The sequence below is a fragment of the Lissotriton helveticus genome, chromosome 4_1, assembly GCF_964261635.1.
Source record: "Lissotriton helveticus chromosome 4_1, aLisHel1.1, whole genome shotgun sequence".
Classification (NCBI taxonomy): Eukaryota; Metazoa; Chordata; class Amphibia; order Caudata; family Salamandridae; genus Lissotriton; species Lissotriton helveticus.
In genome coordinates, this window is record NC_136063.1 from 1926598386 (window position 1) to 1926624613 (window position 26228).

Genomic DNA, 26228 nt, shown 5'->3' on the forward strand with positions numbered 1-26228 from the left:
TAGAACTAGTGTGCCACCACTATTAGTCATGTCATGGTGGGTGTAGGAGGAAACATTAGTGCTTAGAATGTGATTTTGCAATGGGAAGTGTTATAGTCAAAATCAATAACCTATAAGATCTGTAGCCACAGAGTAAATTGAGAGAAGGGTGGGAGTGTGCTCACTATGAATTTCACGGCACTTATCCACCACTCCAAGCTTGGCACAGTGTTCTCTGTAGCAGACGTTAAACATGTTGTCTTTGCTTCTGATGTAGCTGCAGCAACTCCTTATTTCTAATGCGTACAGGCCAACTTTGCCTCTTTGCTCCAGGTCCTGTACAAAGGCCGTCATTTATATGTGTCTGGAATTACATTCTTTTTTCTAAATACAGAGCACCTTCTAGATGTCATTCCTGTACCTGTGAGCATGTTTGATACTGTTTAAGTGATTTTAGGTAAGCAAGTAATTTTGACAATATTGTTCTGTAGGGCTTGTCTTTTGCCTTGGTTGTGGAGTATGATTGGCTGGGGCAAATATGCTCTGCAAACTTGATCAGTATTCCACCGAGAGATTGCACTGTACAACACATATGTGCATCAAAAATTGAGAGATAAGCAATATGTGACGGAAGAACTGAGGGGCATATTATCAAGTAAGGGCGTTACATTATCGCCGCTTTTATCGGCAGGAAACTGCCAATAAAGCGGCCATAATGGGCTTGATAATATGCTCTATGAATTTCAATCGAAGCCCATGTTAGATGTCTTCACATCTAACATGTGATGAATTCCAATCGAAGCCCATGTTAGCTGTGAAGACATCTAACATGGGCTTCGATTGAAATTCATAGAGCATATTATCAAGCCCATTATCGCCGCTTTATCGGCGGTTTCCTGCTGATAAAAGCGGCGATAATGTAAGCCCATGTTAGATGTGAAGACATCTAACATGGGCTTCCATTGAAATTCATAGATCATATTATCAAGCCCATTATCGCCGCTTTATCGGCGGTTTCCTGCTGATAAAAGCGGCGATAATGTAACGCCCTTACTTGATAATATGCCCCTGAACCCTTTAATGCCAATTTTGGAAAACATCTCAAGTGACTACTGAATCTATAAAATATATGACAGTGTATGTTAATTTTGTTTCCTGGTTATCTAAAGAGAAAGGCTCAAAATGTGTGTGTGGAAATTGAGGGTCCTGAAAAACAGTAATTAAGGCAATGTACTCATATTTTATAAGAATGCTCATTGACTCAGTGAGTTCGATGTTTGCCTCTGGTACCTGCGCCGACCTTTGGGTCATTAGTTGAATCCAGGTAATGCCAAAATAGCCTTCCACCTATTAATGGGGGATGAGAACAAGTAATATTTATAGCACTTATGAAAGGCTGATATGCAATATGACGTGCTTTCTAAAAGCATTTACGATAATATATTTACTCATTCTTTTATTTATTTAGAGTTTTAAATAGTGCGTGCAAGGCCCTGGACATCAGAGTGCCTTATATAGAAGAGAGTTGCATATAGTCATTTAAAATACAATGATCAAGGGTATATATAATTGTAGCATGGAAAATTAATTTTATTAAAAAATAAAAATAATGATGAACATAGGTTTGGTTCAGATAGCTTAAGCGGGCTGCACTAGGCCATATTTTTAAAAGTGCATCTTTAAATGTTGTGCACAAGCAATGTTTCATTTTTGTTCAGAAAATCATCTAAATTTAGTTGCAGTTTTTGCCTACGTCTGTACCCGTAAAGTAATATTTCCCCCTAGCTTTCCTCACCTCAAGGGATGTGTTTTTGTAATATTACAAGTTTATGAGCTAACTCTCCATTGCTATGTTCCTAATGTAGAACAGTCCACTGTTTTAAGTTGCTTTCCCAATTTTCTGGCCAATGAAAATTGTTTGCAAGTAAGTGTTTTGGAAATTAGTAGGCTGATTGGTTTACTATCCACGTAACATTTTAGTGCTGGCCTTTTATGTAATGTCATGCTATTATTATGTAATGTCATACTATTAAATGTTGTGCTTTCATTGTTTGAAACATTATAAAAACATGTGCCATTTGGGGAGGAATTAATTCATCTCAATTCATTCACTTTAGGTTGATTCTCCTGTTGTACCAGATGGTGCTAGATGATTTGTGGTTGTTCTGTGTTAGCACTTGTTACTCTTAACTTGACTATTGTCAATTGTGCTGTGACTACTTAATTTTTTAAGACACATTGCGTTATTGCATTTAATAATACATTAACTTCTGATTCTAACGTTTTACCTTATGCAATGATTAATTTAACATATAAATACATCTCTAAAAAGAAAACTGGAAGAAGCCTAGTTGACCACATTTATCAGTAATGGTATTGGCTGATAATCTGAGCACAGGATTCGCTATTTCTCACAAACTGGACCTCCTTAAAGGTAATTGAGTTGGAGCTTCAACAGCAGCGTGCAATATCTGCATTGGGAGCTAACTGTAATGAAAAGGAATAGTAAAGCTGGAGGAACAAGTGAGTTGTGTTATTGATGGCGATATCTACTAACTGTGAAAAGTTGGGTTGTTGGTGGACTGAAGTGCAAGTCCTGGTGAAGCAGCAGCCACAATCCCTGGCAGAGTGAACCACAAAAAGTCACTAAACCAAACTGTGGTAACAGTGGGTAACTTTCCACAAAAAACAGTCAGGCTTAGTTTAGAGGCAATGTGTAAAGTATTTATGCACCACACAAACTATAATAAGGTGAAAAAACAAGACTAGAAAAATCACAGTCCATAAATTAAGTTGACAAAAATTCAATCCGTAGAACTGTAGTTATGAATGTTCAACATATTTGGTGAAAACTAGCACCTAAAAGATCAAAGCACCAACTGCAGACATCTAGTAGTGCGAGACTAGGTCAATTCGAAAAATATGTCAGACTAAGAAGGAGCGTGGGTCAGATCCAAAAAGTGGATGGGCCTGGTCAGCGCCACATGCTTTTTGGGCCGATCGATGAGCAAGTTGGTCCCAGTGTTCCCTTGGTTCTAAGAGCAGTTTTTAGCCAAAAAGTTTCTAAGTCCCGAGGTTTAGGTTTTGGCTATCTGGGCACTGTTAACACCACGACTAAGGGAGTACTGAATTGAGGATTAACCAAAGCACACCTTATACGTTCTATCTTTTAATTCATAGCTAAGTGGTTGCTTATTTAGAGATCTATCTACCCTCTATAGACAATAGACCAAAAAATACAACAAACATCAACTCCAAGAATGAAGATCCAAGTAGTCCAAAGTAAATTCAATGTCAATCTTCTTTTGATTTCATCAATTCTTTATTAGTGCTCAAAAATTTCATATAAGATCCAATATAAATATGACATAAAATTACAGACATTTAAAAATACAAACATATAACTACCATGAGCTTCACTTACAAATATAGAGATTGGCATACTAAAAAATACATACAAAGCATTTGTTTGTGTATATACATAAAGAACATGAAGTAAACCATATATTGTGTGACACAAGATAAGTTATATCTCTAAATAAGCAACCACTTAGGTATGACTTAAAAGATAGAACTTATAAGGTGTGCTTTGGTTAAGCCTCAATTCAGTGCTCTTAGTTCGGTTTCACTTCTATGTGAACCTATAGCACCTTGAGGTGGTAGATGCTTGAGGCCTATTTAGCACCCGTCTTCTACATATTTCTTGCATTGAACCAAATTTGTCATGCTTTATACTGTGTATGTAATACAATTTCAAATGATGAATAGCGCGGACGTTTCCTCTAGGAACACTACTACCTAAACCTTGCACCACAACCAAGGGACTACAACTTGTGGGACACCACTTGGGGGATGGGGGCCAGGACTGCTGAGGCTGGTTCCAGGTATGGGTTCTAGATAGTAGGAGCCTTTTATGTCCTTGTGGCTCTGAATAGAAGACCACCAAACTAGGCCTTGAATCACTCTAATAGTCCTGGGTTCGGATTAAGATTCAGGGCTCGCACAGCAGCGTTGGCCTCTGAGGGTTTGAGGCGGGCTCCAGGCACCTAACCAGTCCTTCCAGGTGCAGCAAAGCAGCCTTGTGGAGAGCAACAGGCATTTCTCTGATAGTCCCTCCTTTTGCAGATTCAGAAAGTGAACTGAAGAGGGGTTCTGAAGGCCCTATTTTTATACTTTTTGCCTCCTTTGAAGTTATGAGATGTTCTAGTGGTTTCTCTTTGTAGTGCTTGGAATTTCCTTACCTGGCTCCAGGCTGCTTGCAGAGATAATGTGGAGGGGACAAGTCCTTTGTGTTAAGGCACAGCACAACCTATTCAGTTGCAAGTGGGGTTGTGGCCAGCTCTGCCCCCCATCCTGAAAGAAGAAGGCCCATTCAGACAGTGACACACTCCCTCTATTGTGTGACTATCTGGGAGAAATTCACAAAGCCTAACTGTCAGTTACATCTAGTCATGTGACCCAGGGGAGGCTGTAAGTGCTAAATGGATTAGATCAGGAAAATGTCACCTTTCTAAAACGTTTCATTTTTCAAAATTGTAGTTTAAAATATGACTTTACCATTAAAGAGGATTTTTAAATTACAATTTAATTGATATCAAACTTGAAATGTGTATCCGTCCTTCATCAAAAGTGAATCCAATTAGGCAACCCAATATTATCCTACGGGACAGATATGCCTCACGGTAGTAAAAAACAAATTGAGACGTTTTTCACTACTAGACATGTAAAACTTAAAATTACATGTCCAGACTTTACATTACAATTCACCCTGCCCCATGGGCTACCTAGGGCCTACCTTTTGGGTGACATATGCAATAAAAGGGAGTTTGAGGCTTGACAAGAGGGTTATATTGCCAAGTCGAATTGGCAGTTTAAAACTGCATTCAGGCAGTAATGCCAGATTTGGGACATGTTTGGAGGGGCTACTTAAGTGGGTGGCACAATATGTGTTGCAGGCCCACTAGTAGCATTTAATGTACAGGCCTAGGTATATGGTATGCCAATCAGGTTTACACCTGATTGCACCTGAATATGCAATCAGGTGTAAACTAGTTTCTCCATGTTTAGGGGAATGAGCACAAGTACTTTAGCACTGGTTAGCAATGATAAAGTGAACAGAGTCTCAAGCCAAACAAAATAAAATTCTGAAAAAAAGTGGAGGAAAACAGGCAACCCTGTAGAGAGGACCAAGTCCACCATTAACCATAGGAGTTGTAACCAGTTAAGGATCCCCTACTGGTAAAAACAATTCTAGGCACTGTCTTACTATTTCATTAACTCTGTTGATTTGTCTGAATCAAATCTCCCTACCTATAGTGGCGCAGAAGAACATTACATTCTGAAATACAAACAGGGTGTCTCTGTACAAAACAGGAAGTGAACAGAAGTGATTGCAGGCAATCTGTGTGTTTTGAAAACCTGGTCAAAGTTCCTACTATAGGAAATCTGTTTGATATGCTATTTGACCTCTGGCAAAGTTGGAACCTGCTAAGTATCTACCCAAAACTGATAATGGTTACGTATTTAAATTGCCATATTGACACTTCTGAAAGTCAGCTGTTATTGTGCAAAAGTTCCGCACAGCTGCAAAAGTTCAAATATGGGTTACAAGAATTAATTAGATATTCGCCTCTTTGATCTAAAAAGGCTGCTGGTGCTTAAAGGCACATATTTGTGCAGTACGCTGAATAGGTGCATGTTTAAAGGTGCAATATAACCAAAATACCATATTTTCCATCTTCTGTTAGGGAACGTCTACACTCTTAAAATTTGGAGTGTCCAAGTACATATGACACAACAAATGGAAATATTATATTGGGGTGCTATGCACTCCGGTAAACAGTCATAATATCGATTCCAAAATATAGAATGGACATAATATCGAAGTAAAAATATAGAATGGACAAAATATCGAATGGACACAATATAGTGGTTAAAAATATCGAATTTAAGGTAAGTAATATCGATTTTCAAAATATAGAAGTCAAAATATCGATGTATACAATATAGGCATTAAATATATCGATTTTTTAATAATATTATTTTTTTTAAAGTGTTTTGTATGTTAGAATATGTGTGAAAAGTGTATATTAATTTTTGTGATGTATGTTTAATGTATTTTAAGTAATGAATTTTATGTTATTTAATTTTTGCGTAATTTAATTCTGTAGCGGGTTGTGGGTTTATAGGGGAATAGGGTGGGAAGTAATTTAATTATATTAAATTAAATATTAATTTTTAGCAATTATTAATAGTTTTTAATTAAATTTTGCTTTCTAGTTCTGGAGTTGTGGATTTTTTAGGGGAATAGGGTGGGAAGCAATTTAATTGTAATTCATTAAATATTTGTATTTATTTATTGGTATTAATTTTGAATTTATTGTTATTTTTTAGTTGGTAATTAATTTTTATTAATTGCCAAGTAATTAGTATTAATTGATTAATTGTTTTTTTAAATATATTTATTGATTTTATTTGGCAGTGGAATGTTGCAAAGTACATAGACACAATAATACACCATCAACGAGAGAAGAAAGAGAGAGCAAAAAAAAACCCAAACAGAAAGGAAAAGACAATATAAAAAAAAACATTGCATGTGCTTATTGGGATTAGAACAGTATTTGCAAAAAAAACAACGAAAAATCCAATATTACATCCAATTATTAATAGGCGACCATAATTTTCGACCAAACATCTTCTTCCTTTGCTCTTTGAATCTATACACCGCATTTTCAAGCTGATATACACTTAATAGTTTAGATTGCCAGTGATGGAAAGCAGGGGGATTCGTGTCTAACCAGCGTGAGGTAATACAATACCTATAAGTCGACATAGCTATAAATATGAAGCCTTCCTCTTCCACTGATCTAGTGTCAATTTGATCAGTTTGAATGCCTAGTATCACAACTTCCGAAGATAATATAAGCGATGATTCTAAGATGCTGTTTAGAAACCTTTGTACATCTAGAATAAATTGAGTCAATTTTGGGCACTGAACAAACATATGGACGGAGTCAGCAGCGACATATCCACAGCGGCTACAGCTGGTGCCCCCACTTGCTTTCCATAGTGCGAGTTTCGATGGTGTATAGTACAAATCAAAAACAGCCATAAAATGCTGGCTTTTAAATGATCCATTAAACAGCACCATATGGGCCAATTCTAAAGATCTAACAATGTCAACTTTTTCTAATCCCAATTTCATTTGCCATTTATCCATATATACTTCAAGATTATCATCTAGTCTATTTATCATTAATTGGTAAATGGTACCAATTCGACTTTTCCTTTTACAACACTCTAGTACATCTATTCTGTTCATAGAACTGGTGCTTAATACATTTTTAGACTCTAAAAAACTTCGAATTTGGAGATACTTAAAAAAATCTCGACTGGTGAGATTATATTTATCTTGCAAATATGAGTATGGTACCATTTGGTCATTATGGAACAAATCTCCAAAAGAGCTAATCTTGAAATTGTTCCACCTTTGCATCACTATATCCCTAAAAATTTCGGGAAGTGAAAGATTATTGAGAAATGGTGTATAATAATTCAGTTTCCTATTAAAACAAAACCTTCTGTTAAACTGTTTCCAGATTTGTGATGCAGAAATCAAAACTTTAAACTTTGTTTTCTTGTAATAACTTGGTTCTATCAACCTAAGTAAGCATTGTTGAGTTTCTGTTCCTAAAAGCATTTCATAAATAGAAGGTGAAATTGCTTCATCCAGATGAAAATCAGAAAAAATTAGGATCCCCATAGTTTTCAAAACAATTGCCCAATAATATATTCGAAAGTTAGGGATCCCCAATCCTCCTCTTAGTTTAGGCATAGTACACCATTTCAGAGATCTTCTGGCTCTTCGGTAACCCCATAAGAATCTAGAAATAGTTCTATCTAATTTATTGAAAAAGGCAGAAGGAAACAGAAGTGGGATAGTACGGAATAGATACAAAAATTTGGGGAATATAATCATCTTAATTGCATTTGTGCGGCCATATAATGATAGATGTAGATTGTTCAACCTCTCCAAAGTCCTGTTAACAGAGAATAGTAGCGGATCTGTATTAATTCCGACAATATCTTCCACTTTATCAGAAATGGTCACACCTAAATATGATGCTGTAGGAGTACACCCTCTGGTCTGCCTACAGCTGAGTGTATAAACTGAGTCTTTGTAATGTTTAATTTATACCCCGAAAAACTCCCATATTCTTGAGCGAGTTCAGTAATTTTTGGTATCGCAGACTCTACGTCTGAAGTAACAATAGCAACGTCATCCGCATAGGCGAATACTTTGTAAGCAACCTGATGCAGCATGACGGGAGGAATCCTGGTTTCTTTGATTAGTTTAATTAGGTATGGCTCAATATATAACGCAAACAACAAGGGGGAACAGGGACATCCTTGCCTTGTCCCCCTTGTAATCGAAAAAGGAGCGGACGTATCAGTAGCTACACGTATTACTGCTTTTGGATTATTGTATAGTGCCTGAATTGCCTGAATATAGTCCTTGGGGAACCCCTCCCAAGCCAGCACGGACCACAGGAACCCCCAGTCGACCCTATCAAAAGCTTTCTCAGCGTCTAATAGGATAACGCCAACCGGGGATCCTGTGGCCTGCGCCCAATCCAGCAAGGTAATTATTCGTCTAACATGATCAGTTGTGTCCCTTTTTTTTATGAATCCGTGTTGGATCTTAGACACTATCGTAGGCATTATATCATCCAGTCTTTTTGCTAGTATTTTTGAGAAGATTTTACTGTCCGATGTAATTAAAGAAATCGGCCTATAGGATCCCATTTCCCTACCATCCTTTCCTTTTTTCTTAAAAATTACAATAGTAGCCAGGGACCAAGAAGTGGGCGTATTCCCTTGAAAAGCTTCTTGAAAAACTTTCACTAAGTCGGGTTTGAGTATGTTGCGGAAAACCCGGTAGAATTCTAAAGGAATCATGTCTGGCCCCATTGCTTTCCCTGGGGCTAAACTCAGAATGGCAGCTTCAATTTCATCCCAGGAAATTGGGGCACTCAAAGATATGATATCTGCATCAGTTATCGGAAGATTGTCGATATTTCTCAAGTATTCCATTGTGACCCTATCCTGATTATCATCATAAACCTCTTTATTATATAATAATGCATAAAAGTCTTTAAATGCCTTTAATATCCCTATTTGAGTTTCTTGTACTACACCAGCTAAATCGACAATTTTAGTGATATCATTCAAAGTTGCTTTTTGTCTAAGCCTCTGCGCTAGAATTTTGCCTGTCTGATCATTTAATTCGTAGCATTCTGCCTTATATTGTTTGTACTTAACAGCGACTTGTTCAGCTAAATAAGCATATAGGGCTGATCGTTCAATTGTTAAGCAACGCTGAGCTTCCTCAATTCCCTTTCCCCTGCAGATAGTAACAGCCAGTTCCAGCTCTGCATTTCTCACTAGATCAGATTTAATCTTAACTTCCTCTTGTTTTTTCTTCCGCAGATAATTAGAAAAACTAATAGTTTCCCCCCTAACAACTGATTTAAATGTGTCCCAGACAGTCTGAGTTGAAGCAGTCCCATTATTTTGTAAAAAGAAGTCCTGGATAATTTTAGACATGTATACCAAATACTGTTCATTTAGGAGTAAACTCCGTTGAAAAGACCATTGACGGTTTGAGTTGGGGCTCCGCAATGGCAATAACAATTCTATAATAACAGGATTATGGTCTGAAACAGATTGGGGCATAATATCCACTTTCGTCCTTTCCAAAAAAAAAGAAGAAATGAAAAAATAATCTAATCGAACAAATTTTCGATGTGGTGATGAAAAAAAAGTAAGCCAGGGTCAGTTGGGAAAAATGTGTTCCATACATCAAATAACCCATTACCTAATACTAGAGCTCTTAAAGCTTTATAAGTCCTAGTCTTCCGACCAGTATACCTATCAAGAGCACGAATATTAAAATCAGAATCAATATTAATGTTCAAATCACCACAGAGAATTAGAGGCTGGCTCCAGGTGGCAAGTTCTAAATTAATACTGTCGAAAACCTCACTATCATCCAAGTTCGGGCCATCGTAACAACATACTGTAAATTTATTACCTTCAACAATCATTTCCGCTAATCCCCATCTTCCCCACTTATCGGCTAACATTCTAATACATTTTCCCACCCCATGTCTCATCAAAATCGCAATCCCTCTTTTAACCCCGGTCTGCTTTGAACACACTAAAAGGTCAAGACTCAAATTATTCAAAATATGCCGCTTATCCCAAGAAATGTGCGTCTCCTGCAAACATAACATATCGATTCCTGACAACTGAATTAATTTGGACAAAATCCCTATCTTTTTGGGATCATTGAGACCATTGATGTTTAACGTACAGATTTTAATCTTTTTACTCATTGTACCAAAAAGTTTTTACCAAGCTTAAGGTCATTAATCTTCTATAGCATAGGTTCACACCAATTATATTAATCCTCTCAATTCTCAGCACTTTGACAACACCCATTGCCTTACACCCCCACCACCCGTGCCCCCTACCCCCCCCACCCAGTAACAACCACCCCCCTCCCCACCATATGAGGCTCAGGAACAATCAGTTCCTGTTGAATATGGGGTGCCGTGTCCCCCTGCCCTCAAGTTCCCCGGTTAGATGTCAAAAACAGCCAAAGCCATGCTATGAAAAATATGACATTAAATAAAAGTATAAGTAAAGGTACATAGTACAACTCAGCGCTATTCATCTAGTAATGTACACTAAAGAATTTGACTTAATTTAGGGCTACATAGTCATATCCTAAATTTATCGTGGCTTCTCTTTTACAAAGAGTCCAAGTATTCCTTGGCTTTGATTTCTGAAAAGAAGAATTTGGTCTGCCCTCTCACTACAGTTTTTAATTTCGCTGGATTCTGCAGAAATACGGTAGCGCCCCTTTTTTGAAACTCTGGGATCAACTGTCTTAAGTGCCAACGTTGAGAGATGGTAGCCTGACAAAAATCAGGTCTAACAAAAAAAGTACAATTCTTGGCCTCCATTTTTTTGTCAGGTCAGGCTAGCATGTAAATTTGTTCCCGGGCTAGGAAGTTATTGAAGCTAACCAATATAGCTCTAGGATACTCCAAGTCCCCCTGCCTAGGTTTTCTTTCATTAAATGGAAACCGGTGCGCTCTCTGTACTTCTTTAGACCAGTCCCAAGTCATTTGTTCAGAAAACGCTTCTGTTAACAGCTCTATAATGAATCTTCTTGGGTTGGTCCCTTCCATTCTCTCGGGTATTCCAAGAAAGCGTAAGTTGTTCCTACGCGCCTGATTTTCCAACCCAGATAGTTTATATGAAACATCATCTTTCTGTGCTTTAATACTCTCAAGTTCACGTTTCTGGGTCGTTATCTCTTCTTCCAACACCATTATTCTTGCCTCCGCCTCTGTGACCCTGTCTGCAGTTTCAGTGCTCAATTTAATTGCTCACCGCATGGCATTCTTAACTTTAGAGCAAGTAGCCTGAGTTCTCTGGTTCTCTGCCCTACTTTCAGCACGGTGGTTCATCATGGTTTCATATATAGTGGTCAAAGTTATTTCCTTGGGGCTTGGGGAGAGATTCTCACTCTCAAGATCAGATCGAATACCAATTATTGGACCATCTTTCCCTACCCCTTCCCCATCTCCTTCCACTAGTTCCATTACTCCCATGGTTCCACTTGCCAGGTCCTCAAGTACTTGTCTACCCCTTTGCTGGTTCTTCTGGCTAATACGTTGAGAATCTCTTTTCTTACGTTTTTTAACAGTAGAGATACTCGAATGTGGAGAGGTTAGGTTGTCTCTTGGATTTCCCTCCTCAGCAGAGCTACTTACTGTATAATCAGCCCAATCTTTGCTACAGTTTGTAGTTTCATCAGAAGATAAGTCAGATAGAGAATAAAAGTCCTCTACTAGCTCTTGTTGCCTTGTGTCTTGTAAAGTATCTGTTGCCGGGAGTTTGTCTAGGGTTAATACACTTGTTACCTGAGTCAAAAGGGTGAGGTTAGAATCAATTGCAGATCTATCACAATGTTCCTTGGGAACTCCATCTCCCATAATGCCGTTTTTCGCATTAGGCAAGTCAATTATAGTCCCTTCAGTAGGCTGTGCAGTTTCAACTGTAGGATTTTCAAGAAGTACTGCATCAATATGACTCGTATGTTTATTAACAAGCTGTTTTTCAAAGAGTGCTGGGAGGGTTAAAGTTTTCTTCCTCCCCATAGTTCTAGCTCCAGCGTTCCCCTTAGTACAAGCCTGCGCTCTCTCACCTTCCATGTGTGCATCTGCATCAGTGTCTTTTCCTTCGGCAGGTTTCGAAGCGCTTCTGGTAACAGCCTTCGGGGGCATTTTCTTCTTCTTACTAGTGCCTCCGCGGCCACGGACCATAGAGCTCCGAAAATCGAGCAATATCGCCGGGAGGCGCCACAGCGGGGCACAGCGCCGCGGCAGCAACAGGTCTGTCAGCATTTAGCAGTCCGCGAAAACGGGAGGCAGGTGAGTGAGCCTCTGATAGAAAAAAATGCAGGCGGGGAGAGACGTGCTGCTAGCGGCCACAGTAGGGGAAGCAGGTGAAGCGGGTGAGTGGTCCCCCAGCTAGATACAAACGTAATGTTCACTCGGCGTGGTTTTCAATCACCTGCCGAGTCGTAGCATGTCGTTAGTTTATTATTCCAAAAAGCACAAGTTGCCGGCCCTAACTGCAGCTTCCAGTGACCTAGCCTTAAGCATTTAGGAGAGCGGTATTCGGAGCTTCAGAGCGACCATCTACCGAAGAACTCGGAGCAGAGAGCAGAGCTGCTTACACAGCCCACTCCACCGCAGCCATCTTGCCTCAGTCAATTGATTAATTGTTAATTAAATTACTTCCCACCCTATTCCCCTATAAACCCACAGCCCGCTACAGAAAATAAATTTAGAAAATTAACATAATTAACAGTTAATTGATTAATTGTTAATTATGTTAATTTTCTAAATTTATTTTCTGTAGCGGGCTGTGGGTTTATAGGGGAATAGGGTGGGAAGTAATTTAATTGTAATTAAGTAAATAATTTTTTTCATTTATTGGTATTGATTTTAAATTTATTGTTAATTAATTTTTAATTGGTAATTAATTTCTGTTAATTGGCAATTAATTTTTATTAATTGGTAATTATTTTGTATTAATTAAATATTTGAAAATTATGATAATTAAATTAATGTATTTTCTGTACTGGGATGTGGGTTTATAGGGGAATAGGGTGGGAAGTTATGTACTTGTAATTAATTACATATTAAAAATACTTTTTGTGTATTGATAATTAATTTACTGTTAATTTTTAATTGGTATTAATTTTTATTATTATTTAGTTTTTGTTATTGAAAATTAATTCGTTGTTAAATAATTATGAATAGGTTATTACTTTTTAATAACTAATATGTAGTTGTATTTCTAATTAATTATTACATAAAATTATATTGGTTATTAATTTCAATTAATGTTTTATTGGTATTGATATTTAATGTATTTTTAATAATATATTAAATCATTACTTTCCCTACTGTTAAACTCACTGGAGTGGGAATAGTAATTTTCACCCTCCGCTATCCAACGCTTTCCCTACTGTTGCACTCTCTGGAGTGGGAAGAGTATTTTTTACCCCTACGCTATCCAACGCTTTCCCTACTGTTGCACTCTCTGGAGTGGGAATAGTAATTTTTACCCCTACGCTATCCAATGCTTTCCCTACTGTTGTACTCTCTGGAGTGGAAATAGTAATTTTTACCCCTATGCTATCCAACGCTTTCCCAACTGTTGCACACTCTGGAGTGGGAATAGTATTTTTTACCCCTACGCTATCCAACACTTTCCCTACTGTTGCACTCTCTGGAGTGGGAATAGTAATTTTTACCCCTACGCTATCCAACGCTTTCCCTACTGTTGCACTCTCTGGAGTGGGAATTGTATTTTTTTACCCCTACGCTATCCAATGCTTTCCCTACTGTTGCACTCACTGGAGTGGGAATAGTATTTTTTACCCTCCCGCTATCCAACGCTTTCCCTACTGTTGCACTCTCTGGAGTGGGAATAGTAATTTTTACCCTTACGCTATCCAACGCTTTCCCTACTGTTGCACTCACTGGAGTGGTAATATTAAATGTTGCCCTCCTGCTATCCTACGGTAAAATATTGTACATTTTTTATTAATAACTTAAATTAATTATATCTTAATTTTAAGGTTATTTGAGTATTTTTAAGTATGTTTTAGTTAATTATATTTATTATTTCATTAATTTTAAATTACCTTTAAGACATTTAAAAAAATTCGATATTTTGACTGACTATATTTTTTACAGACTATATTTTGAATTCGATATTTTTGTACTTACCTATTTGTAGATAGGAATTCGATATTTTGGCATTCTATATTTTGGTGACTATATTTTGGTAAGTCTATATTTTGTCATTCTATATTATGTCAGTGATCCATGCACTCCTTGTCTATCAGACTGAAACCCCATCTTATTGTGAAAGGTTATACATATTCTCTCCTTGCGCTACTGCAGCCAAATGCCTGACGTCAAAGGCATTCTCATACAGAAGAGCAATATCCTTGTCACATCTTTCTATAAGTGAAGCAGCATCATTTGGTCTCTTTGTGTAGATGGTCCATTTCACACAATCAGAGTCATGGACAGCAGGAGATGGTAAAACATAGAATTTGTTACCCTGTTTGTTCTGGGGTTGTCATCAATCACAGACCTGTTGGAGTTTTCAGCAACCCCTGCATGATCACCAGGGCCGGACTGGCTACCGGGAAGTTGTGTGTGCTGCCGTGCTGGGGGCTAATTTCGTTGATGGGGACCTGCGTGTGCAAAACGAAATTCGTTTTGCTTTTTTTATTTCAAATCGCACGCAGGTCCCCATCAACAAAATAAGCCCCCACCACAGAGAAATTAGCTCCTAGCTCGGCAGCACACACAACTGCCTGGTAGCCAGTCAGGCCCTGATGATCACTCTCAACTAGAAAACTACTTAGTAGATAAAACGAAAATATAGTATGCCTGCTACTGCTGGAATATTTCATATTTGCCTTAAAGGTGGACCATGGGTAGAATTCTGCCGCTGGATCAGTCTTAGCTTGGGTTATGGCATTAATAAAGGTGGCCTTTGGAAGGGAAACAAATTACCATGCCAAACATTGTCTATAAAGATACATCTTAACACGGAAAATGCACGGTGCTCATGTGCGTCAGATGGCTCCCGGTCTTTTGACACCCAAGACACTGGAAATCCCTCTGATGCGGGCCCAGAGTGATTTCCTTTCTTCCAAACCAGCCTCGGGAGCTGGTGAATAGATTCCCCAGCTCCCGGGGCTGGATTTTCGGTGAAACGACAATCTGTGTGCACAGTGTGCACAGCGCTGTGATGTAATTTCACTGAAAATTAATGTGAAATGAGCTGATTGGCTCATTTCACTTTCAATGCTTCAGTGATCACAAGGCAACATCAGCCCCCCCCCCAATACCAAGCCAAAACGTAGATGTATTATTGAAAAGGGGAGACTCTCCCCTTTCCAATGGTACTTCTCTCTAGTGGATCCCTGTTTGGGGATTGCCACAGGAGGGGGATCCCCAAGCAAGGATCCACCCACTAAACACCAGGGAGGGGAGGCTACCCACTGGGCAAGGGCGTTTGCTGCCCCCCCAATGTTTTTGGATAAATTCAATCTTTCTGCCCCCTGGGGGGCAGATCGGAGCAATAGCCCGAGATTAGCACCTCCGGGGCTGCAAAAAGCCCACTAGGAAGCCAGGTGCATCAACCAGAGCTCGACAGCTCGTTAGCTCAAGGGAGCCTTTTCAAATAGGAGGGGTTGAGGCAGTGTGCGCCCACCCCCCTCCTATTTGAAAAGGCTCCCTTGAGCTAACGAGCTGAAAAGCTCAGGTTGATGCACCTGCACCCAGCGAGTGGTACCGAGACCTGAGAAGACTTTGGGCAGCATCTCCAGCACCCCCAAAAAAGTGTTGCTCTCTACTGAAGAAGGACAATTATCCTGAAACATGTTTCTGATAGATACATCTGCCGTGTGGATTCCTCACCTTGTGAATACCCCCTTGCGTCAGCAACATTCGGAAATTCTTTTTTTCGTAGCCTCGCGCCGACGTGGACTCCTGACGTCATAGAGACACGACCTCGCTCGCGACTCCGCTGACGTCACCGACGCCTATAATAGGCCCACGCCGGCGTGATGACATCAGTTCCCTTTTTTCCGCGTCGTCGACGCTAACGGTTATCGGGAATCTCTGTAGCCAACGGATACTTTGTTGTCTTTATTATTAACATTTTCTGCGTCTCTGTATCCTGTCTCTTCGACAATGTCTTCAAAAAAGACCGGCTTCAAGCCCTGCAGAGAATGCGGCAAAATGATGTCCATTACCGACCCACACAGCGACTGCATCTGGTGCTTGAGCTCGGACCATGATGTGGAGGACTGCTCTTCGTGTAAGAAAATGAACCCGAAGGCCCTGAGAGAGAGAGAGGCGAAGCTCCTGGTGGCTAAAATGAAAGCTGGAAAAGGAAAATCGTCGAAGTCTCGTTCTCGAAGGGCGAGGTCGAAGTCGAGATCGAGGTCCAGGTCTAGATCTAGAGGAAGGTCGTCTTCGAAGTCGGCTTCGGACCATGTTTCAAAGAAGAGGAAACATAAGAAGAGGAGACATGAGTCCCGACGTCGTTCTGGTAAGGAGTCGGGGTCGAGGTCGAGGTCACCGAAGGTTCGTTCGAAGGTGGTGACCATTGAAGTTTCGGATCCAGAACCTGAAGGTGAGGCTTCCCCTTCTGAGTCACGGGCGCCGTCTCCGGCTCCGTCTCCGACTCCGAATCCGGCTCCGAATCCATCTCCGGCGCCGTCCCCGGTCCGAGATGAGGAGGAGCCTCGTGAGGATGAGGATTCCGAGCCCTTAGGTGAGCCGAATCCGAACGCTCCTCGGGACAGGCCTGAAGGTTTTCATCCACCATTTCCTGCCCCAGGCCAGGACCCTTCTGCGTTTCTCAACGCGATGTATGGAGTCTTTTCGAGGTCGTGGTACCCCTCTGGTGCACCTTCGGGTCCCATGGGTCCTTTGGCGTTTAACTTAGGAGTCCCTCACTCCTACCCTCCGGCTCCGTTTATGCCTTACATGCCGGCTCCGACGCCGCCGTGGCATTTTCCGGCTCCACCGAAGCCGTCGACGCCGGTTCCGGCTTCGCCAGCTCCGGGTCGACCTAGAACACATCCCTCTGAACCTGCGGATTCGATCCCGACGTCGATTCCGAATCCGTCGGAGCCGATGGTGGATCCGAGGGCAAAACGGGTCAAGATGAGATCCAGAAGAGAGGCTCAGCGCCTTCTGGAGGAAAGGAGGTTTTTGGACTCACAATCTGATCTCGAGGAGGTTGAGTTGGATGAAGATACTTTTGAAGATTTGGCAGAAGCAGGAAGCCTGGATTTCTCTCCAGAGTGGGAGTTACCATCAGGTTCTAGTACTCCTTCTAAGGACATTCAACCCTATCATTTGATTATGAGAAAGGCTGCCAGTCTGCTTAAGTTGACTTTGCCTACAGCAGAATTCAAATCTAATATTCTGACTGAAGTACTCCATTCTCCGAGTTCAGTGGTGGAACCTCTTCTTCCTTTCAATGAAGCTCTAACAGAGCCCATTCTGGAGGTGTGGAAAAAACCTTTGTCTGCTCCAGCTGTCTCTAAAAGTGTAGCCAGAAGATACAGGGTTGCCCCTGATGATCCTGCCTTTTTAACCTCTCACCCTTCACCGGAGAGTTTGATCATTCAGGCTGCATGCTCCAAAAAGAACATTAGTGCTTTCCCTCAGGTTCCTTTTGAGAAGGAAGCAAAGAAGCAGGATCAGGTGGCAAAGAAGTCCTTCTCCTCTGCCAGTATGGCATTGAAGTCATCAAATGCCACTTGCTTGATGGGGAGATATTTACACGCTCTGATGGACTCTTTACATGTTCTGGTTCCAAAAGTTCCTGATGACAGCAGGAAGGATTTTGAGGAAGTCATCTCTGACGCTCAGGCAGCGGCTCGCCAGGTCATTCAGAGCGGTTTGGATACTGTAGACTCTGTGGCGCGCATTATGGGCACTGCTGTTGCTACTAGGAGGTCTGCCTGGTTGAAATCTTCTGACTTTTCGGCTGATGTTCAGGCGACATTATTAGATCTTCCTTTCGATGGTTCAGGCCTTTTTGGGAAGAAGGCTGATGCGGCCCTTGAGAGGTTTAAAGATTGCAAGGCGACTGCTAAATCCCTGGGTCTCCAAATGAGAGGTTCTTCAACTGGCAGAAGATTCAGAGGTTTTGGCCGTCCTGCCTTTCGGAATTTCCGGCAAGGCCAGCAGCAGCAGCAGCAACAACAGCAGCAGCAAAACTCCTTATACAGGTCCTACAGGGGAAAGCAAAGAGTGCGTCCTCGTGGACGTCAGGTCTCTTCCTCCTCCACTTCCTCCAACCCTCCTGCCCCTGAGAAGCAGCCCTAGATCCGACATTCAGGATCATGTGGGTCCGGTTGGGGGCCGGCTTACCCATTTTCTACAGGATTGGGAATCGGTTACGTCAGATCTTTGGGTTCTCAATCTTGTAGAAAATGGGTATGCCCTTCCCTTTCGGGAATTCCCTCCCAATTTCCCTCCTTGCCAAGGGTATTGCTCCGAGGAGCATCTGTCTCTTCTGCAAGAGGAAGTTTTAACTCTGATAAGAAAGGGTGCGATAGAGGTGGTCCCAGAGCAGGAAAGGGGTCAGGGATGCTACTCCCGGTATTTCCTGATTCCGAAGAAGGATGGCAGGCTTCGTCCAATCCTGGATCTCAGGATCTTGAATCTCTATCTGAAACAGGAGAAATTCAAGATGCTCACCCTTGCTCAGGTTCTTCAAGCGCTGCAAGAAGAAGACTGGATGGTGTCACTCGACTTGCAGGATGCTTACTTTCACATCCCAATCCTGAAGTCGCACAGGAGGTATCTCCGTTTTACGGTGGGATCGCAGCACTACCAGTTTGCGGTCCTTCCGTTTGGACTTACTACTGCGCCTCGAGTCTTCACCAAGGTGATGGCAGTGGTGGCGGCACATCTCAGAAGGTCAGGGATTCCGGTATTCCCTTATTTAGACGACTGGCTGATCAAAGCGGAGTCGTCAGAGAGAGTGCTCCATCATTTGCGGGAGACAACCCAGTTGTTGTACAGGTTGGGTTTTTCAATAAATGTACCCAAGTCTCACCTGGTGCCCTCCCAGCGCAACCTGTTCATAGGTGCGGTACTGGACACAACCGTATGTCGTGCATTCCCTCCCCCTCAAAGGATTCGCGACATACGGGAGATGATTCCTTTGTTTTACAATGGAGCGGTCGTTCCAGTCCTGAAGGTCCTTCGCCTGCTCGGTCTGATGGCTTCATGCATTCTGTTGGTCAACCATGCACGCTGGCACATGAGGGCGCTCCAGTGGTGTCTCCGCAGGCAGTGGTATCAGCACAGCGGAGACCTCAGGGAGTCAGTGAGGATCTCCAGAGAAGCTGCAGCGGATCTGTCTTGGTGGGGCGTGGAAGGCAATCTGTCCCAAGGAAAGCCTTTTCAACTTCCCCCATCGGTGGCCACGGTGATAACGGATGCATCTACTCTCGGGTGGGGTGCTCATCTGGGGGATCTGGAGGTCAAAGGCCTTTGGTCTCCAGAGGAAAGGTTGCTTCACATCAACCTTCTAGAATTGCGGGCGATACGTTTGGCGCTCAAGGCCTTCCTCCCTTCCCTTCGCAGTCAGTCTGTTCAAGTCCTGACGGACAACACGACTGCGATGTGGTACATCAACAAGCAGGGAGGAGTAGGGTCGCAGTGTCTCTGCAGAGAGGCTCTGCGTCTCTGGTCCTGGGTTCAGGACCATCAGATTTGTCTGATGGCAAATCATCTGGCCGGTGTTCTGAACGTTCGTGCAGACAGTCTCAGTCGGCAGTTCTCTGCCGACCACGAGTGGAGGTTGCACCCGGAGGTGGTTCACGACATCTTTCAGATGTGGGGGACTCCTCGGGTGGACCTGTTTGCCACTCGCGAGAATGCGCACTGCCTGTCGTTCTGCAGTCTCCAGTATCCGATGCAAGGAGCCTTGGGGGACGCGTTTCAGTTGAGTTGGAAAGATCAACTCCTTTACGCGTTTCCCCCCATACCCTTGATTCCTCGGGTTCTGAGGAAGATTCGCCAAGACCGGGCCCAAGTCATATTGGTCGCTCCGGATTGGCCAAGAAGGGTGTGGTATACAGATCTACTCCACCTCTCCTCTCACCCGCCGCTCCGTCTCCCTCTCAGGGCAGACCTCCTCTCTCTGATGGAGGGGCAGGTTTTACACCCCCACCTCCAGACATTGCACCTTCATGCCTGGAGATTGAGCGGGGCAACCTGATTTCCTTTTCCCTCCCGCCTGACGTTGTGGATGTCATCTTGTCAGCCAGGCTTGACTCCACTAAGTCCATCTATTCTTATAGATGGGCGAAATTTGTCACGTGGTGTGGGGAAAGGTCTGTTGATCCTTTGAGGGCCCATTTGTCTAATGTTCTACAATTTGCTCTTTCTTTGGCGCGGCAGGGTCTGGCGGTTGCCACGGTAAAGGGTTACCTGTCGGCGCTGTCGGCTTTTCTCTGCTTGCCTGACCAGCCCTCTCTTTTTAAGTCTCCTGTGGTCTTAAGGTTTTTGAAGGGTCTTACTAATATGTTCCCTCCTTCACCTTTCATTGTGCCTCAGTGGGATTTAAATCTTGTATTGACCTTTTTGATGGGGGCTCCCTTTGAGCCTCTCCACAAATGTCCCATGAGGCTTCTTACCCTTAAGACAGTCTTCTTGGTGGCAATAACCTCGGCAAGGAGGGTTAGTGAGCTTCAAGCTCTTAGCTCCAAGCCCCCATTCCTGACCATTCATGTTGATAGAATGGTTCTTAGGACCAGGGCTGCTTTTCTGCCTAAGGTGGTAACTCCCTTCCATCTAGGACAGTCCATTACCCTACCTACCTTCTATCCTCCCCCTCACCCTTCCAAGGAGGAGGAGAGACTGCACCGTCTGGACCCTAAGAGGGCGGTGTCCTTTTACTTGGACAGATCCAAGGACTTTCGCTTGGAAGACCAGCTCTTCGTTGGATTTGCTGGCTGCAAGAAAGGAAGGGCGGTCCATAAAAGGACTTTATCGAGATGGATCGTCCTCTGCATAAAGATCTGCTACTCTTTGGCCGGTAAGGAACCACCAGAGGGTATAAGGGCTCATTCAACTAGAGCTAAGTCTTCAACCTCAGCATTGGCTAGAGGTGTGCCTGTGGAGGATATTTGTAGGGCGGCGACTTGGTCTTCCCTCCACACTTTCGCGAAGCATTACTGCTTGGATTCCGAAGTGAGGAGGGACGGCCATTTTGGGCGCTCTGTCCTTCAGGATTTCCTGGTTTAGAAGAGTGGACACCCTCCTCCGGGAGTGGGGACTGCTGTGGGACTCTATTCACAAGGTGAGGAATCCACACGGCAGATGTATCTATCAGAAGAACAAGTTACTTACCTTCGGTAACGCTTTTTCTGGTAGATACTATATCTGCCTGTGGATTCCTCACCGACCCACCCGCCTCCCCGTTGTCCACTCTTCTATGCCAGAATTACTGTAGTGTAATATATATATATATTTTATTGTCAAGGAAATGTTTCAGTTGCTTTCCTGCTTTTGCTTAACACTGTGTGTTTTGCCTTGAGTACTGTGTACTGTGTATACTTGTATATTTCTACTGTCATTGGTCCGTCCGTGTGCCTCGATGGCACGGAAAAAAGGGCGGAACTGATGTCATCATGCCGACGTGGGCCTATTATAGGCGTCGGTGACGTCAGCGGAGTCGCGAGCGAGGTCGTGTCTCTATGACGTCAGGAGTCCACGTCGGCGCGAGGCTACGAAAAAAAGAATTTCCGAATGTTGCTGACGCAAGGGGGTATTCACAAGGTGAGGAATCCACAGGCAGATATAGTATCTACCAGAAAAAGCGTTACCGAAGGTAAGTAACTTGTTCGTCTAGAGATACACTGCACTGGCTGCACCAACAAGGGTGAAAAACTAAAGCCTGACACCAAAGAAAGTGTTATCATGCACTGCATTTATTATGATGCATCAGGGAAAACTGAGTGCTGGAGTGTGAGGCAGTGTGCGCCCACCCCCTCCCCTTCCAAGATGAGGGACTTTTTTCAGATCTATAGAAATATTCAAAAAGCGGTCAAGGAAAGGATCCTCAAGCTACAACCTTCTTTCATAATGACTATAATCGGCTCCTCGTCAGACCCCATAGCTTCAGATGTTCTTACATTTTTATGAAACCACCAATCTCTCCTGCAGAAGGAGCATCTTACACTACAGACATCTCTTCATTTATACAAAGCGAAATTAGATCAGCTTCCTCAGCATTTCTAGAATACAGCTTAGAATGATCTATAATCCACCCAGGCATTTTCATGGATAGGAATTGCATGTGCAGTCACTCTAGAATCACAATATTCAGCAACCAGGTGCTAATATTTTTTTGAGTCCCTAGAAAATGCAGACTCCCTTAGATTTATCCACTTAGCATCACTTTCCCTCCTACGTTCTTGCACTTTGAATCTAGATCTTATATGTTTGAGGCGATCAGTTTAATGCTATCTTGATGCTGAGAACAGCAAGTGTCTGAGGTTGTCTCCTGATTTAACACCTTCTACTTTGAGTTAGACGTTTTTGACTGCCAAGGGCCTTCGTCCACAGGACCTAGTTTACGAAATCTGTCCATATGGAATTTTTAAGAAGATATAGGGTTGTCCCATGAAAGACTAAATTAATTCCCGAAGGTTAAGGGCCACAGTGGTACCTACTAAGCTAGGATCACTCATATCAGTTACAAACACAGTACATTTCTCAGAAGCTGCATACATTTGATAGGCTACTATTACATAGTTCAGTAAGCTCAGTGGGTAAGTTGAGTGGAAGGTGTAGGAGGCGGACACGCTAGCTGGAGATCTTCCATCCAAAATGACCAAGACTTACTTTCTAAGAGCTTCCAGTGAAAGAAAGCCATGCTTATCAGTTTAGATTTTTACCAGTAAATAAATCTCCGGAACAGACCACACACCGCCTTTTTCAATATTAGCAAATGTGAAGAATTCAGAGTTAGAAACCTTTGCATTTAAGTCACCCATGATTTTTACCAAGGAATAATCTTAAGCCAATATAATATCATGAACAAACGAATATATTGAACTTGCTAAAAGGATTCCCTGGAGGAATATACTCATTTGCTAAAAGGAAAAGGCAAGGTCAGCCTCTCACATCTCGGAATGCCGATATCAAACAAATAAATAAAAACCAAGGATGAATAAAGACGTTTTGATTCTACTTTACTACGTTCTCAATCAAGATTGCCCACCCCCTGGCATGGCCCCTTTCCAAGCAACTTGTATTACAAGACTAATCAGCAATATTGCCAATGATAATGTAAGTCACTGAGGAAGCCAGCAACACTGCTCAATTATGGGGCAAGAGCTTTTGTGCCAAAGTCCTTGGAGTCGGCAGTGGATTGCGTGACTTGTTACTCTCAGGGGGTGTCTCCAGAGCAGATCATAGTGACACCTTCCATCAATTTTATTTTATTATTTGATAATGAGTATCTTCTGGTGAACAGAAGCTCTATTTTAAAAGCTTTTAGTAGCACTGAGGTTAGTAAAAATAGTGATATTAAAAATGTGGTTATTCACTCAAATGCACTAACAGGCACATGCATCAAAGCTTTTTGCGATCGCAAGAGGTGCAATTCACAACAATCTGCCGTTTGCGATCTCAAAATTAGATTTTGCAATGCATGAAACAACTCGCCACTTGCATTTTAAAAAATCACAATATTGTGCGATTAAACAAATTGCGATTGCATTTAAGGAATCGCAAATTGTGATTCCTTAAATGCAATGCAAGATGCCTTTTAAAATAGCGATTTTGCTATTTTGGCCCGCTATACCGCGAAATCATACCCGATGGTAAATAGCGAAAACCTTGAAAAATGCACTAAAGTGCATTTTTCAAAGTTGTAGGTTACACACACACATGCCCTTGGGCCATGTGTGTGTGCAACATATGTGCACGGATCAATTTCAGGGGTGCAACAGGGTGTCCTTTTGACACCCTTGCACCCTTGAAATTGCATGCATAATTTGCGAGTACCTATTGGCACTCGCAATTGTGCATGCAATTTCCCATTAATTCCTATGGGCCTGTAGGCCCCTAGGAATGAATGGGAAGCCATTCCTTATTTGCGACTTGCAGTTTGCGAGTCGCAAATAAGGAATATGTAGGAATCGCTATTTTTATAGCGATTCCTACATGCATAGGATTTTGCGGTTTCTTAATTGCCTTACCTTAATATTCGCAATTAAGGACTCGCAAAATCCTACCTTCATGCATGTGCCTGCAAATCTTTATTCTATTTTTAGGCTCATTGATTGTTGCAAACCTGGTTGTGCAAAATGGTGATTTTTTTTCTTAAAAAGGGGATTGATGTTAACTATGCTGTGGAGCACTTAGAGACCCTAGTAAAACAAATGGGCATACTAAAAATAAATAAGTTAGTGGTACCCGCTGCAGTGGGGCCTGATAATGATATTTGACAGGGGAATCCTAAGGATATAGTTGTTTCACTAGGGCATGGAGGCAGAGTGATTAAACATTTTTTTAAGGGTCCTGTGGCTAATCCTCAAGTTGCTGAGTCTAAGGATGAACTCCGTAAATGGAGTTGCGTGGCGCGAGTCTTGAATAGTGTCTGCCCCCGTCAAAGAATGGTGAGCTACTGAGGTATTTCTGGTGGGCTTCTCCTGTCTTGGAATATGGCTAGGTTGGGCTACGATGAAGCAAAACTGAATTTTTTTAAGTCTCTCGGCTGAATAATTGGCTGTTTACAAGAAGCCTGGACATGTGCCAGATTTAATATTTGTTGGCTTCCTCAGAGACTTTACATTATCATTGGCAATATTTGTATTGGAATTTCTCTTAGATTGGCTACACTTATTAACATTCTCTACCTCTAATAACATTTATGACAACATTTTGAGTACAGGATCAGAGCTTAAAAGCATTTCTCTAATAAAGACAATATTGAGTATAAAATTAATTTAAAACAGAATATCTGATGAAACTCCTACCCCCATCTTCCATTATTTGTGTCCAACTGTATACTTGGGAATAAAAAATGATCATGTTCATTTTCTGGTTTGCAGAAGGCCCCCGCCCTCCACCCCTGGGTTACAACTTCAATAGTGTCAGTAATGACAGAGAAGAAGGGCAGGAGGATACATTTATATTAGTTTGATCTTCCACACCTTGGGTGGTCACTGGGAAACAGCAAGCGGAAGTCACTGCCATTTCCCCCTTCTGGAAAGTCAAGATCAATGTCTGGCCAGGTAAAATCCTTCACAAAAGAAACCTCCTCTGCATCTTTATTACAATTGAAACCTATGGGGAAGCTTTCAGATCTATAAGTGAACCCCCTGCCTGACGTACAAGGGACAACAAAATAAAGCAATCTCCATTTTCCTTATCAAATATTTGACCCCCCATGATGGCTGAATTGGGAGCGCAGATTCAGATATTTCCTGCAAGGACTTGAAGACCCTGTCCTCAGGTACCCCAGCATCCATCAATAGACCAGGAGCCTTACAATACCACCCCCAACCCCATTTTAGCCAGTCATAGAAGCTTGTTTGCAGTTGGAGAGGAATGCATAAAGTTACAGCCCTTTGTACTTAATTGAACTAAAGGAGTGAAAGCCACAGCTGAAGTGGAAGGTTCTGGAGAAGAGGAACTGAGAACTTCCTCCACTTCATTAGACATGACTTTGTTTATTTTTCTAGAGAAACCGGAAATAGAGGAATGAAAATTGCAAAAATGCTGCTAAGAGCCTCTGTTCCTGCTTGTGGATTTCTTTGCATTTTGATTAGATTTGAAAGAAATTACTTGCACGGAGCATAATTTCTTTAGTATTATCTTCCCTGGGGGGACTCAGTGGACCACCCTTCGAGTCTGTCAATATTAGGAGCGGTCACAAATGCAGACCAATCGCTTCAGTCCTTCATTGACTCCATGGGACTAATCAATCTCTGGTGCCAGCATACTCCAACGACTAATCAACTTACCTGTCTGTCGGCGAGACATGGTAGTGTTTCCCGTTTGGATTATATCCTTGCACACCACATGAGT

At 42.0% G+C, this 26228-nt stretch overlaps 1 protein-coding gene across 4 annotated transcripts in view; it reads left to right on the forward strand.

The window, feature by feature from the left end:
• The window catches only part of ADGRG4 (adhesion G protein-coupled receptor G4), a 1842483-nt gene that overhangs the window by 1165146 nt on the left and 651109 nt on the right, over positions 1 to 26228 (forward strand). The window lies entirely within an intron of this gene.